General features: G+C 38.9%; 1 long non-coding RNA gene and 1 pseudogene across 1 annotated transcript in view; one reads left to right on the forward strand and one right to left on the reverse strand.

Moving 5' to 3' along the window:
- The window catches only part of LOC136697069 (uncharacterized), a 47,325-nt gene that overhangs the window by 2,718 nt on the left and 29,606 nt on the right, over positions 1-15,001 (reverse strand). The gene's annotated exons all lie outside the window — the stretch shown is intronic.
- LOC136697053 (myosin heavy chain, fast skeletal muscle-like) lies at positions 261-11,660 on the forward strand (annotated as a pseudogene).

Below are 15,001 nucleotides of genomic sequence, written 5' to 3' on the forward strand. Positions count from 1 at the left end.
CAAACTTAATTAATCTGAATTTTTTTTTCTTCTTTCCTATTAGCATCCACAGCCAAGGCTACACCTGAGAACAAAAAGGTAAGGTTTATACTGTAATATACTGTATATGAGCTGGCATAGGTAAGATAAGAAACGTGGGAAAATGCAACAAAATCCAGAAAGCTAAAGCTCAGTACCAGACATGAAGTACAGGAAACATGCCAATGTAAATTTATGATAACTTTGACAAACATTACTTTTCTCGACAGTAAAACGTCATCATGGGGGATGGAGAGATGGAGTGTTTTGGCCCGGCGGCCATTTACCTCCGCAAGTCAGAGAGGGAGAGGATTGAGGCCCAGAGCAGACCTTTCGATGCTAAAACAGCAGTGTTTGTGTCTGAGCCTACAGAGATGTATGTGAAAGGTACACTCAAGAGTAAAGAGGGGGGCAAAGCCACAGTCGAAACTGAGGGTGGCAAAGTAAGTGGAAAGATAAATTATGTATTTGTATTATGTATAATGTATTTTTCAAATCATTACATTTTCAAAAGCAGTGATGCAGACTGAAATTAAGACACATTTAATGTTGTGTATCTTTCTTGTAAGAACTGTTAATGTTCAACTGTAATTATACAATAATAATAATAATAAATAATATTCCAGAATTACAGAAGGCTCAATCTGCAAAGTATGATTGTAATAAACCTTCACTTCAGGAATGACTATGGACTGCACAGAGCAGAAACCCAGAGAAGACAAAGCTTTAAAGCAAATTGCACTGGTGTGTAATACTGTAATGTTTGTCATTTCACAGACCCTCACCGTTAAGGAGGATGATGTCCATCCCATGAATCCTCCCAAATTCGACAAAATTGAGGACATGGCCATGATGACCCACCTCAACGAGCCCTGTGTGTTGTTTAACCTCAAAGAGCGTTACGCAGCATGGATGATCTACGTGAGTTTACTGAATTAAACTGAAAACAACAACTTTTAATTAAGTATTTATATCATAATGAACTTCTGACAATGTTTCTGTTCACAATGTCAGACCTACTCTGGGCTGTTCTGCGTCACTGTGAACCCCTACAAGTGGCTCCCAGTATACGATGCAAAAGTTGTGTCTGGATACAGAGGCAAGAAGAGAATTGAAGCCCCACCCCACATCTTCTCCATCTCTGATAATGCCTATCAGTTCATGCACACAGGTAGGATTTTGTTTAACCGCTTTAATAGAATATAGCACATACAATTTAAACTATTCAAAAACACATAGTAGGCGAACTGGCTACTCAAAAATGTGCAAAGGTCTGAGTGTATAAGTGATTTTGTGAGTGTGTTACACCGTGATGGACTGGCAACCTGTCCAGTGTTATCTCTACCTTGTGCCCAGTTATTTAAATTGTTTATTAATTAAGACTAGTATCAGTCACACAAAGAGTAAACAAAGAAAATATTCTGCAAAAATCAAACATCCAGTAAAATAAATCATGTTTTTGTGCAGATCGTGAAAACCAGTCTGTCCTGATCACGTGAGTGCAAATTCAAATTACTTTAACATTTCTTAATCATAATATACAAATATATTTGTTGATTGAAGCAGATGACATTTATTTATCATTAACTGACAAAAATAAATAGTGCTGAATTGTCTAGGTATAGTAGTCACCTCTCTTTGGACGTTATCACAGAGAATGGTGATTTAGCTTATAATTACAAGAAGTACAAAAAGCTTCTTCAGAAAGTGAGGGTTTGTGCACCAATGAACAGAATATGGTTAATCTGCTCCATCCTCAGTGGAGAATCTGGTGCCGGAAAGACTGTAAACACCAAGCGTGTCATCCAATACTTTGCAATGGTTGGCATGACTGGAAAGAAGCAAGCAGAACCTGTTGCTGGCAAAATGCAGGTCAGTAAATCACCGTTTCAGGGTTCTGAGAGAATTTGTGAGTGAACTCCTCACCGCAACAACTACTGTCACCTCTAGGGTTCACTGGAGGACCAAATTGTTGCAGCCAACCCACTGCTGGAGGCATACGGTAATGCCAAGACCATCAGGAATGACAACTCCTCTCGTTTTGTGAGTATTAAAAAACAGTGCAGAATCTCTTCTGAGAATAAAACTAAACTGATATGAAAATAGATTCATTTTGACATCTTTTGACTTCCAGGGTAAATTCATCAGAATTCATTTTGGGCAAACCGGCAAGCTGGCCTCAGCTGATATTGAAACCTGTAAGTTTCAGGCACTGCTGGTGATTTGTGTCATTGTTCAAAGTTTTGTAAAGAATGATGTGCAAATGCAAATGATCAGAAATACAACCGAGGTGGACAAAGCATGAACCATAATTGTTTTTAACAATGTATGAACAGATCTGCTGGAAAAGTCAAGAGTCACTTTCCAGCTGTCTGCTGAGAGGAGCTACCACATCTTCTACCAGCTCATGACTGGACACAAGCCAGAGCTGCTTGGTACAAAATCTACAGAAATGTCTTTGATACTGTGTCATTTTAGAGGAGCTGTAATATTGTACATGTTATTTGATTTTATTACTCTTTACACACAGAGGCACTGCTCATCACCACCAACCCCTATGATTACCCTATGATCAGCCAGGGTGAAATCACAGTCAAGAGCATCAATGATGTGGAGGAGTTCATTGCCACAGATGTATGTAAAGCTTCCATGAACTTCTATAGAAGCTGTGAAAATATTTCTCATTCTCACTGGTCCGTCTAATCTGTTTCTCTAAACACAGATGGCTATTGACATCCTGGGTTTCACGGCTGATGAGAAAATTAACATCTACAAACTGACTGGAGCTGTGATGCATCATGGGAACATGAAGTTCAAGCAGAAGCAGAGAGAGGAGCAGGCTGAGCCTGATGGCACCGAGGGTATATACAACAAATTCTTATGAGATTGTAAGTCATGTAGAGACCTGCAAATGACAATCAAAACAATTTTTACTCATTCATTTCAGTGGCTGATAAAATTGCCTACCTCCTGGGCCTGAACTCAGCTGACATGCTGAAAGCCTTGTGCTACCCCAGAGTGAAGGTTGGGAATGAGTTTGTGACCAAAGGCCAGACCGTACCCCAGGTAATGTGCCATGGTGACACTACAAGAAGTGTTTAGGGGTTAAACCTTTACAAATCAACAGACAATCAAAGCAGATTCTTCAACTCCACAGGTCAACAATTCTACCATGGCACTTTGCAAGTCAATCTATGAGAAAATGTTCTTGTGGATGGTTATACGTATCAATGAGATGTTGGACACAAAACAACAAAGGCAGTTCTTCATTGGTGTGTTGGACATCGCTGGATTTGAGATCTTTGATGTAAATGCCTACTCAATTGGAAATTAAACTGCAATCCTTAAGTTCTGCTATTTTTTTATGTTTACTGAAAACAAATAATTTGATCCTCTGTAACAGTTCAACAGCTTGGAGCAGCTCTGTATTAACTTCACAAATGAAAAACTACAACAATTCTTCAACCACCACATGTTTGTGCTGGAACAAGAGGAGTACAAGAAAGAAGGAATTGAGTGGGAGTTCATTGACTTTGGTATGGACCTGGCTGCCTGCATTGAGCTCATTGAGAAGGTGAGCAACCCACACTCAAAAACCTACAATAAAATTAACTCATTTGTGACTAATAATGCAACACTTTCATTCAATGTCCCAATCAGCCAATGGGCATCTTCTCCATCCTTGAAGAGGAGTGCATGTTCCCCAAGGCAACAGACACATCCTTCAAGAACAAGCTCCATGACCAGCATCTTGGCAAAACTAATGCTTTCCAGAAACCAAAGCCTGCCAAAGGCAAGGCAGAGGCCCATTTCTCCCTGGTGCACTATGCTGGCACTGTGGACTACAACATTTCAGGGTGGCTGGACAAGAATAAGGACCCACTGAATGACTCTGTTGTGCAGCTCTACCAGAAATCAGGAAACAAACTGCTGTCCCTCCTGTACGCAGCTCATGCATCTGCTGATGGTAAGGTCACCAAAAATTGTTTACTCTACAAAGTATAAAAGACATGTTCAAGAACTACAAATATCTGCACAAAATGGCACCAATAAAAGTGACAATATTGGTGAATGATATTAATTGTCTGTAGATGCTGGTGGTGGAAAGAAGGCTGGCAAGAAGAAGGGCGGTTCCTTCCAGACAGTGTCTGCACTGTTCAGAGTAAGATCACTTTCATATTAAAATATTAAATTCTTTGAAGAAAAGGTTCTACATATCAACAGAAACATGACGATCTGCATAAAATGTATCCAATACACACTATATTGACATACGATACAAATTATATGAAACTTCACAGGAGAACTTGGGCAAACTGATGACCAACTTGAGGAGCACTCATCCTCACTTTGTGCGCTGCTTGATTCCCAATGAGTCCAAGACTCCAGGCAAGTTCCTTTCATAACATTTTAATTTTGAGATTTTTAAAGAAGTATATAAGTCTATCACATGGTGACATAACTGCTATCCCTCTAGGTCTAATGGAGAACTTTTTGGTCATCCACCAGCTGAGGTGTAATGGTGTGCTAGAGGGTATCAGAATCTGCAGAAAGGGATTCCCCAGCAGAATCCTCTATGGTGACTTCAAGCAAAGGTCATTTTCTAATCCATCATGTTTCAAAGTCGGATATAAAATTTAAAATTAACTTTAATATGCATCTTAAAAAAATATTTTTGATTTCTGAATCAGATACAAAGTCCTGAATGCCAGTGTTATCCCAGAAGGACAGTTCATTGACAACAAGAAAGCCTCAGAGAAACTCTTGGGCTCCATTGATGTAGACCACACTCAGTACAAGTTTGGACACACCAAAGTGAGTGATGATGCTGTCACTATAAGAAATCTTTTTTGCTAGAATTTCATGTTTAAAATAATTTTCCAGAAATTAAAGTACGGTAAACGTACTTTCTTATCACTAAAGGTTCAAATACTGTGAATGTACTTTTAAAGATACAACAGTGGCTTTAAAGTCCAGTTTTGTTCCCTAAATGTACAATACATTCTTTTCTCCAAAAGGAGACAGGGACATTTGTAGTCTTTCACTACTGAACTCTGTAAAATAAAAGAACATAATACTCCTGAACATGAAATTCAGTGTGAAATCAACACAATTTTAAAATCTATAATAATAATATGGTGCAATTATATTCCCTAACCTAAAATACCGAATATGTGCCCTTAAGTATACCACCAGAGTGTCAGTTTTTTTTTCTGACAGTAAAGGGAATTACCTATGGCTAAATGAGTAAGGATACACCCCTGCTTAAAGTCTAGCAGTTGTTCCCAAACTTTTCTGAAGTGCCCCCCTTTTGTAGATGACAATATTGTCGTGCATATTGGCACATGTACAAATCTTTTATTTGCAAGCTCCACTGGAATTTATTAATACATTTATAGAGAACTAAAAGTACTTGTAGAAAAAAACAAAAATAGAATGATTCTGATTAACATCTCCTAATTGCTTCACTGCACAGAAAATAAGTTACAAATCAGTTTCCTGATAGGAAAAGCCTAAAACTTGCACAAAAATGACACTTTTAATTCCCTCATCTATTCAGTGACAACTATGAGCTGGCTTTGTGATATGCCTCATCTTGTATTTTGAATTTTCTTGTTTTCCCTTTTTGAAGTGGTTTGAGAAAACTCATCATCTGCTGCACGTTTACCTCTCACAAGCTTGTCCATATTTTTGCTAGCAGTGCTCAAACGTGCATAGCTAATTTTTGTTTGCCGCTCCCTCCCTGTAATAGCTCCCCATCTTGGGAATCACTGCTGTATACAGAGATTATTACATTATCTGTTTGTAGGTGTTCTTCAAAGCTGGTCTGCTGGGTACTCTTGAGGAGATGCGAGATGAGAAACTAGCAAATCTTGTCACAATGACTCAAGCCTTGTGCCGTGGCTTCCTAATGAGGAGAGAGTTTGTCAAGATGATGGAGAGGAGGTATCTTATGTTTAGATTATGATGTTGTGAAATAACAAACTTTAAGGTGATGAAGCTGCATATTAAACTAGTACATCCTGAACTGCAGAGAGTCCATCTACTCCATCCAATACAACATCCGCTCATTCATGAATGTGAAACACTGGCCATGGATGAAGCTGTACTTCAAGATCAAGCCTCTTCTGAAGAGTGCAGAGACTGAGAAAGAAATGGCTTCCATGAAAGAGAACTTTGAGAAAATGAAGGAGGATCTGGCAAAGGCACTGGCCAAGAAGAAAGAGCTTGAGGAGAAGATGGTATCCATTCTTCAGGAGAAAAATGACCTGCAACTCCAAGTAGCATCTGTAAGTATTCAAAGATGATTACATTACATTCGAGTAATTATTGAACATATTTAAAACTATGTCTCATTGACAGGAATCTGAGAGCCTCTCTGATGCTGAGGAAAGGTGTGAGGGGCTCATCAAGAGCAAGATTCAGTTGGAAGCCAAACTCAAAGAGACAAACGAGAGACTGGAGGATGAAGAGGAAATTAATGCTGAGCTGACCGCCAAGAAGAGGAAACTGGAGGATGAGTGCTCTGAGCTGAAGAAAGACATTGATGATCTGGAGCTGACCTTGGCTAAAGTGGAGAAGGAGAAACATGCCACTGAGAACAAGGTTAAAATCTAAAACATATAACTTCAGTCAGTGGATGTTTATTCTCCAAATAGGAATTACACAAATATGCAATTTTACATTAAAAGAAGAAGCAACATTTGCAATTTTCACAAGATATTGTGAAAATATTGTCACACAGGTGAAGAACTTGACTGAGGAGATGGCCTCTCAGGATGAGTCTGTTGCCAAACTTACCAAAGAGAAGAAAGCTCTCCAAGAGGCACACCAGCAAACTCTTGATGACCTCCAGGCAGAGGAAGACAAAGTCAACACTCTGACCAAAGCCAAGACCAAGCTTGAACAACAAGTGGATGATGTAGGACCTCATTTTTATTAAAAAAAAATTCAAACACAAAAAAATCATATTGCCTATTTGTGCCATTTTAAAAATTGTTGGTTTCCATTAATTACAGCTTGAAGGTTCACTGGAGCAAGAGAAGAAACTCCGTATGGACCTTGAGAGAGCCAAGAGGAAGCTTGAGGGAGATCTGAAACTGGCCCAGGAGTCTATAATGGACCTGGAGAATGAGAAGCAGCAGTCTGACGAGAAGATCAAAAAGTATACTGCTACTCATAAAACATAACACATAACTAGAAAAATTAAATGTCAGTCTATGGAAACAGGAAAACTTCTTATACCTGTTCTGTTTTCTTAACAGGAAAGATTTTGAAATCAGCCAACTTCTGAGCAAGATTGAGGATGAACAATCCTTGGGTGCTCAGCTTCAGAAGAAGATTAAAGAGCTCCAGGTAAATATTTCTGCAAAGTGTTCTGTGCATAATAATTTTAATGGAGTGCATAAGCCTGATAAATAAACATTTTCCTATCAGGCTCGTATTGAGGAGCTGGAGGAGGAAATCGAGGCTGAGCGTGCAGCTCGTGCTAAAGTTGAGAAGCAGAGAGCTGATCTCTCCAGAGAACTGGAAGAGATCAGTGAGAGGCTGGAGGAAGCTGGTGGTGCCACTGCTGCTCAGATTGAGATGAATAAGAAGCGTGAGGCTGAGTTCCAGAAACTGCGACGTGATCTGGAAGAATCCACTCTGCAGCATGAAGCCACTGCTGCTGCCCTCCGCAAGAAACAAGCTGACACTGTTGCTGAGCTCGGAGAGCAGATTGACAACCTTCAGAGAGTCAAACAAAAACTGGAGAAGGAGAAGAGTGAATACAAGATGGAGATAGATGACTTGTCTAGTAATATGGAGGCTGTGGCCAAATCAAAGGTGGGTTTGTTCGGTTTCATGGTGAAAACACATAACAAAGAAAAAGGTCTTTACAAGTTTAAAGGTGAGAATCAGCGTTGTGTGTATACAGCAAGAGGCTATTTTAAGTTAAGAAGCTAGTCTAAATTATCAGTGACTTAAGATACTACTAATAATTTCATAATTGCATTTACTACAAGTATATATTTCCAGGCAAATCTGGAGAAAATGTGTCGTACACTTGAGGACCAGTTGGGTGAACTCAAAGCTAAAAATGATGAGCATGTCCGTCAGCTGAACGACCTGAGTGCACAAAAAGCCCGGCTGCAGACTGAGAATGGTAATTAACACAAAATCAACTCAAAACCTGAATTAACCCAAATTTTGCATCAGTATTGTACACTAATGTGCTCAATCCTTTTCCAAGGTGAATTTAGCCGTCAGCTGGAGGAGAAAGAAGCGCTTGTTTCTCAGCTGACCAGAGGAAAACAAGCCTACACCCAGCAGATTGAGGAACTCAAGAGACAAATTGAAGAGGAAGTCAAGGTAGCATCAATTAGAAAGTGCTTCATACAAAATTATTTGTTAAAAGTAAATGCACTACACATAGTTTCAATAATATATGTATGCTACATATTAGGCCAAGAATGCCCTGGCTCATGCTGTCCAATCAGCTCGTCATGACTGTGACTTGCTCAGAGAGCAGTTTGAGGAAGAGCAGGAGGCCAAGGGTGAGCTACAACGTGGAATGTCCAAGGCCAACAGTGAGGTGGCTCAGTGGAGAACCAAATATGAGACAGATGCCATCCAGCGTACTGAGGAGCTTGAGGAGGCAAAGTAAGCAAAGTCTGAACAGTGTCATAAAGTAAACATATTTTATAAAGTTCCCAGATATAGACATTAAGTTACATAAATTGGTCTCCTCAGAAAAAAGCTTGCCCAGCGTCTACAGGATGCTGAGGAATCTATTGAAGCTGTGAATTCCAAGTGTGCCTCTCTGGAGAAGACCAAACAGAGACTGCAGGGTGAAGTGGAGGACCTCATGATTGATGTTGAGAGAGCCAATGCTCTGGCCGCCAATCTTGACAAGAAACAAAGAAACTTTGATAAGGTGATTTGCTGGCTGACACTGGTTCACAGAATGACACTTAACTGGTTCAGTGGAAGTGATGTTTATATTCATTTAACCTTTTCAGGTGTTGGCAGAATGGAAGCAGAAGTATGAGGAAGGTCAGGCTGAGTTGGAGGGAGCACAGAAAGAGGCTCGCTCTCTCAGCACTGAGCTCTTTAAGATGAAGAACTCATATGAGGAAGCCCTTGACCAGTTAGAGACCCTCAAGAGAGAGAACAAGAATCTGCAGCGTATGTTACTTAACTGTTAAAACAAGCACCTATACACATTAGCAGATTTATAAATCCCCAATTTCTAATTTCTGCAGAGGAGATCTCTGACTTGACGGAACAGATTGGAGAAACTGGAAAGACCATTCATGAGTTGGAGAAGGCAAAGAAGACTGTGGAAACTGAGAAATCAGAAATCCAGACTGCTCTTGAAGAAGCTGAGGTAACACAATATACAAATCTCACCAAGTAAGTTAAAAATTTACTTTTTACTAAAAAACTTAATATTACAATAAATCCTCAGGGCACACTTGAGCATGAAGAGTCCAAGATTCTTCGTATCCAACTTGAGCTCAACCAGGTGAAGGGTGAGATTGACAGAAAACTGGCTGAAAAGGATGAGGAGATGGAGCAGATCAAGAGGAACAGCCAGAGGGTGATTGAGTCCATGCAGAGCACTCTGGACGCTGAGGTCAGAAGCAGAAATGATGCCCTGAGAGTGAAGAAGAAAATGGAGGGAGATCTGAATGAGATGGAGATTCAACTGAGCCACGCAAACCGCCAGGCTTCTGAGGCCCAGAAACAGCTCAGGAACGTCCAAGGACAGCTCAAGGTAAGCCTTCATTGTTTTTTCTTTACTTTTTGATTTTATGTAGTTTTATGATTTTAATAACTTTGATTCCTTTCACACAAGGATGCACAAGTGCATCTGGATGAGGCTGTCAGAGGACAAGAAGACATGAAGGAGCAGGTCGCCATGGTGGAGCGCAGGAATAACCTGATGCTGGCAGAGATTGATGAGCTCAGATCTGCACTGGAGCAGACAGAGAGAGGCCGTAAAGTGGCTGAACAGGAGCTGGTGGATGCCAGTGAGCGTGTGGCACTGCTGCACTCTCAGGTATGTCCTGATAGATTTTGAGTTTGCTGTACATTTTACATTCCTTAGGAAATCATCTTAATATCTTTTCTGTTCACTTTCAACAGAATACCAGCCTGATCAACACCAAGAAGAAGCTTGAGTCTGATCTGGTGCAGATCCAAGGTGAGGTGGATGACACAGTCCAGGAGGCAAGAAATGCTGAAGAGAAGGCCAAGAAGGCCATCACTGATGTGAGTGTTCACCTGCATAGATAATTTACCTATATAAATAATAATGAAAAATCCTCAACCAAAATGTCTATGGCCCATATACTAGGCGGCCATGATGGCAGAGGAGCTGAAGAAGGAACAGGACACCAGTGCTCACCTGGAGAGAATGAAGAAGAACCTTGAGGTTACAGTAAAAGACCTGCAGCATCGTCTGGATGAGGCTGAGAATCTTGCCATGAAGGGTGGAAAGAAGCAGCTCCAGAAACTGGAGTCTAGAGTATGCTAGTTTCATACAGTCAAATGTAATATACTAACAACATTTTTGGTAGATTCCTTTGACCTGGTCATATGAAATTTAACATATCTTGTTACAGGTACGGGAACTGGAGGCTGAGGTTGAAGGTGAGCAGAGACGCAGCACTGATGCTGTTAAAGGAGTCCGCAAATACGAGAGGAGAGTGAAAGAGCTCACTTACCAGGTACTGTACCAACTCTACAACAAATAGAGTATAACATAAATATATTTTTAAAACAAGGTTTAATTAAGGGCAACCATTGCAGACTGAGGAAGACAAGAAGAATGTGACCAGACTGCAGGACCTGGTGGACAAACTACAGCTGAAAGTGAAGGCCTACAAGAGACAGGCTGAGGATGCTGTAAGTGTGTCTTAATCTGTACCATATATTTATGCAGTGCAACAAAATGTGTGACTAGGACATGCAAGTACTGGGTTCCACAGCACTAAACCAGGTGGTGTTTCTCACTCACAGGAGGAGCAGGCCAACAGTCACCTTTCCAGATACAGGAAGGTGCAGCATGAGATGGAGGAAGCTCAAGAGCGTGCTGACATTGCTGAGTCCCAGGTCAACAAGCTGAGAGCCAAGAGCCGTGAGGCTGGAAAGGTAAATTCTAAATACTGAAAAAATATTTTAATTTTACAAATTGCACATTATGTTGCCTTTTGATTGAGAAGTTGCAATCACAGCCACTGTAATTAGTCTTCTATAGAACATAATATTTTCAACACTGATTAAGAATATTTTTTCGATAGTGGGTACATTACAGAGTCATTATCTATACACCCTTTAGCAGACATTAGTAATCTAAAATCTTTTTCTATTCCTGCTTTAGGATTTTTTCCTCAGTCTTCTTTGCAGAAGCCCTTTAGCTGAGATATTTTTGGTTGTCTTGCATGCGCAGCTTAAGGTCTAAGGTTAAGGTTTAAGGTCTAGCTACAAATTTTCTATATTTAGATCAGTGGAATTTGAGGGCCTTTCTAAAACCTTCAGTCTGTTTCTCTTGATATATATATATATATATATATATATATATATATATAGGCTTAGAACACAAGTTTTAGTAATGATGTATATATGTGTTTTAGGGCAAGGAAGCAGCTGAATAAAGGATGAAGGCCAAAAGGACCACCATCAATGAGAAATGGTTTAATATCGATTTCTTGTGAAATGTTCATTAAAAATGAAATTAAATAAAGCTACAGGAATGACAATGAAACCCTTGTATTTCATTTCACCTTATTAGAATAGACCTGTTAATGGTTAAAATAGTTATGTATATTTTGCTAAATTATGCCTTGTATAAAATCATAATTAGTCTGATGTGTTTCATTTATTAAAATGTGAATATATGATTTTCTGTTTAAAAACCAGTGCATGTACTTAAACTTACTTCAATCATGTGACCATAGAAGGTTCACATTAATTGATCTGTAACATATACATATACTGTGCGTAACCTTATAAATGATAGACCAATGAAACCTTTCACTATTATAAAAATCATAGATTACAGTTAAAAGTTTGGGTAAACTTCAAGTAGCCAATACAAACTTCCAAGTCTTTCATAATTTCATTCTTTCAATACAATGATTTCGGAGCACAAAAAATATCCAAATTCCTTTACAAAAATAATGAAAGCATAAAAACAGTTTAGGATTTAAAACATAAGACCTAAACTGTCAAATACAATGAAAGACCAAGAAGAAAAGCCTCTTTATGTGGTCCCTTACTGATTATGAATAATGTACCTATCTATTTCAGAGTAATGTTTATTTATCTACTTTCCCTATTATTATGAAAATTTAACATACATGGTATTATGTAAAATTATTTAAACAACCAGGGGTAGTGCAGCTGTAATGTTTAAAGTGCATAATAAAACAGCTAAACAATAGTGATCATAGTTTAATACTTTAGAATACTTTAAATAATACTTTAGAACAAAATTTCCCTTTCTTATTAAAGATGCAGAGTCTGCCATTCACGCATGTTCATATCTCGTGCCATTCACCACATTATTGCAAGTCCATATCTCCTGCTATTAACGCACCACACATTCACCCCTGTAGGCATGTTCTTATGAGCCTACATAAAAGTATATTTACAGTCGTATATTTAGGAGGTAAATATGGTCAAAAATAAACGTGTGCATACTCGTACATAAATATTTAATTTGTAGACAAAAGTCTGTTTTGTGTGTGTTTTCTACAAATACAACTTTAAAAACATACGATTATAAAAACTTACACATACGAATTGAATTATTCCAGGTACAACTTCTAGATTACGAACACGAATTGAAAAGTGAGAAAACTGTGAAAAATACGTCACTGGCCTCACAGGCACAGAGCAGAAGGCCAATCGTTTCGATATAGTGCACATGCATGGTCTGCTGCATCCTGTTTTGAAATGGTGGTGGTGGCAGGATCAGTTTACATTTTATTAGTTTGGTTCTTGGACTGAATGGACAACGGAAGAAACAAAAAAAAAAAATCCGACTCATTTATTCATTTCAGTTTGAACATACGAAAACAGGAGCGAGAATGCAGTCTGTGTTTTGAATATGGTTCATTAATTGTATTAGGAAGTGTGGGCGGGCCTAAAGCATCCTTTACACCTGGCAATGTAATTCAACCACATTCATTTATTCAAAAATAAATTATATGTTATATTTTAGATTTTTTTTAATGCTCCAGGCACATAAGCTTCATATTGCACAAGCAGGAAACATTACAACAAAACAAAACAACATAGATAAAAACAAATGACCAAAATAAAATTAAATACAACTCAGATGATGTTACTTTTAACCCTTTGGTGTCTAAGAACATTTTCTCAATTTTCTGAAATTCGCCTTTAAAATACTTGTATCATAATATATTGCCCACATGTTTTATATTAAAATGTTCAGAACATCTCTCTCAGTAAGAGAGGCCCATGTGACCTAGAGCATTTTATGAAGAGATAATCTGTCTCTAACCCTGAAAAACTTATATCCAATTTTAGAAAATCTTTATATTTCTTATGAAAAACTCCCTTTACTCATGTGGATGTATTGTTTTGGTGATTGAAAGAGTCTTAAAAACAAGCGAATCCACCAGTAAGACACGGCGAGAGGCAGAGTAGGCGTGTCTCAAGCTTATACATAGGCTTGTAACTCGGGATGTACAGTAACGCATACAGTCATGATATCATGCAATCGAGTTTCTGCACATTCAGTGTTTGAACTGTATTTCTGCACTGTGCTATCGTTAACATTAAGAGAGGCATCGTGAATGGTCGTTGACGCGCCAGCGTGTTCTTTCGACCCCAGAGGGTTAAATAAATGTGTCCTTATCATGAATATAGCTATCAGCTATACTAAAAGTTTATAATTTTAACAGTGGTTCCAGACTTGCATTCTTCACGTTCTTCACTTCATAAATTTCATACTCTATAAGGCAGATACAATATGAAGGTCACATATGAAAGCTGGAACTATCCTCTTTCCATCGGAGCAGTATTATTATGTAAAATGTGGACAACTAATGAGGAATCTGCTTCAAATATAAAACGCAGAAATATGAAAGGGAATGGAAATTAAATCTGCCTCTCGCCGTGTCTTACTGGTGGATTCGCATGTTTTTAAGATAAAACAATTTCAATCACCAAAACAACTCATCCACATGAGTAAAGTGAGTTTTTCATAAGAAATATAAAGATTTTCTAAAATAGGATTTAAGTTTTTCAGGGTTAGAGACAGATTATCTATTCATAAAATGCAGTACAATAAAAGTTATAAATCATTCATCAAATCAATGGGCTGGTTCTTGGGATTTTGAACTGACTATTCAGTCAAGTGTTCAGATTTATAATATATATGTAATCCTTGATTTTGGGGAAAAACAAATCATTAATTCATTCATTCATTATCTGTAAGCGCTTATCTAGTTCAGGGTCGCGGTGGGTCCAGAACCTACCTGGAATCATTGGGCGCAAGGCTGGAATACACCCTGGAGGGGGGCCAGTCCTTCACAGGGCAACACACACACACACACATTCACGGACAATTTTGAGTCACCAATCCACCTACCAACGTGTGTTTTTGGACCGTGGGAGGAAACCGGAGCACCCGGAGGAAACCCACACGGACAACACACCAACTCCTCACAGACAGTCACCCGGAGCGGGAATCGAACCCACAACCTCCAGGCCCCTGGAGCTGTGCGACTGCGACACTACCTGCTGCGCCACCGTGCCGCCCAAAAACAAATCATCTCTACTAAAATACATCTGTGGTTATACAACTTGTATGTATAAACCTGGAATCACTGAATTTCTAAGATTATCCTGACACTAACAAGCTCTCATATGTCTGTCTACAACTCTCCTTGTTCCAAATAAAATAAAACATAGAAATAGGACTCTAATATGTAAATACACTTCAATCCAGGTAAATACCATATAA

The sequence above is a fragment of the Hoplias malabaricus genome, chromosome 5, assembly GCF_029633855.1.
Source record: "Hoplias malabaricus isolate fHopMal1 chromosome 5, fHopMal1.hap1, whole genome shotgun sequence".
Lineage (NCBI taxonomy): Eukaryota > Metazoa > Chordata > Actinopteri > Characiformes > Erythrinidae > Hoplias > Hoplias malabaricus.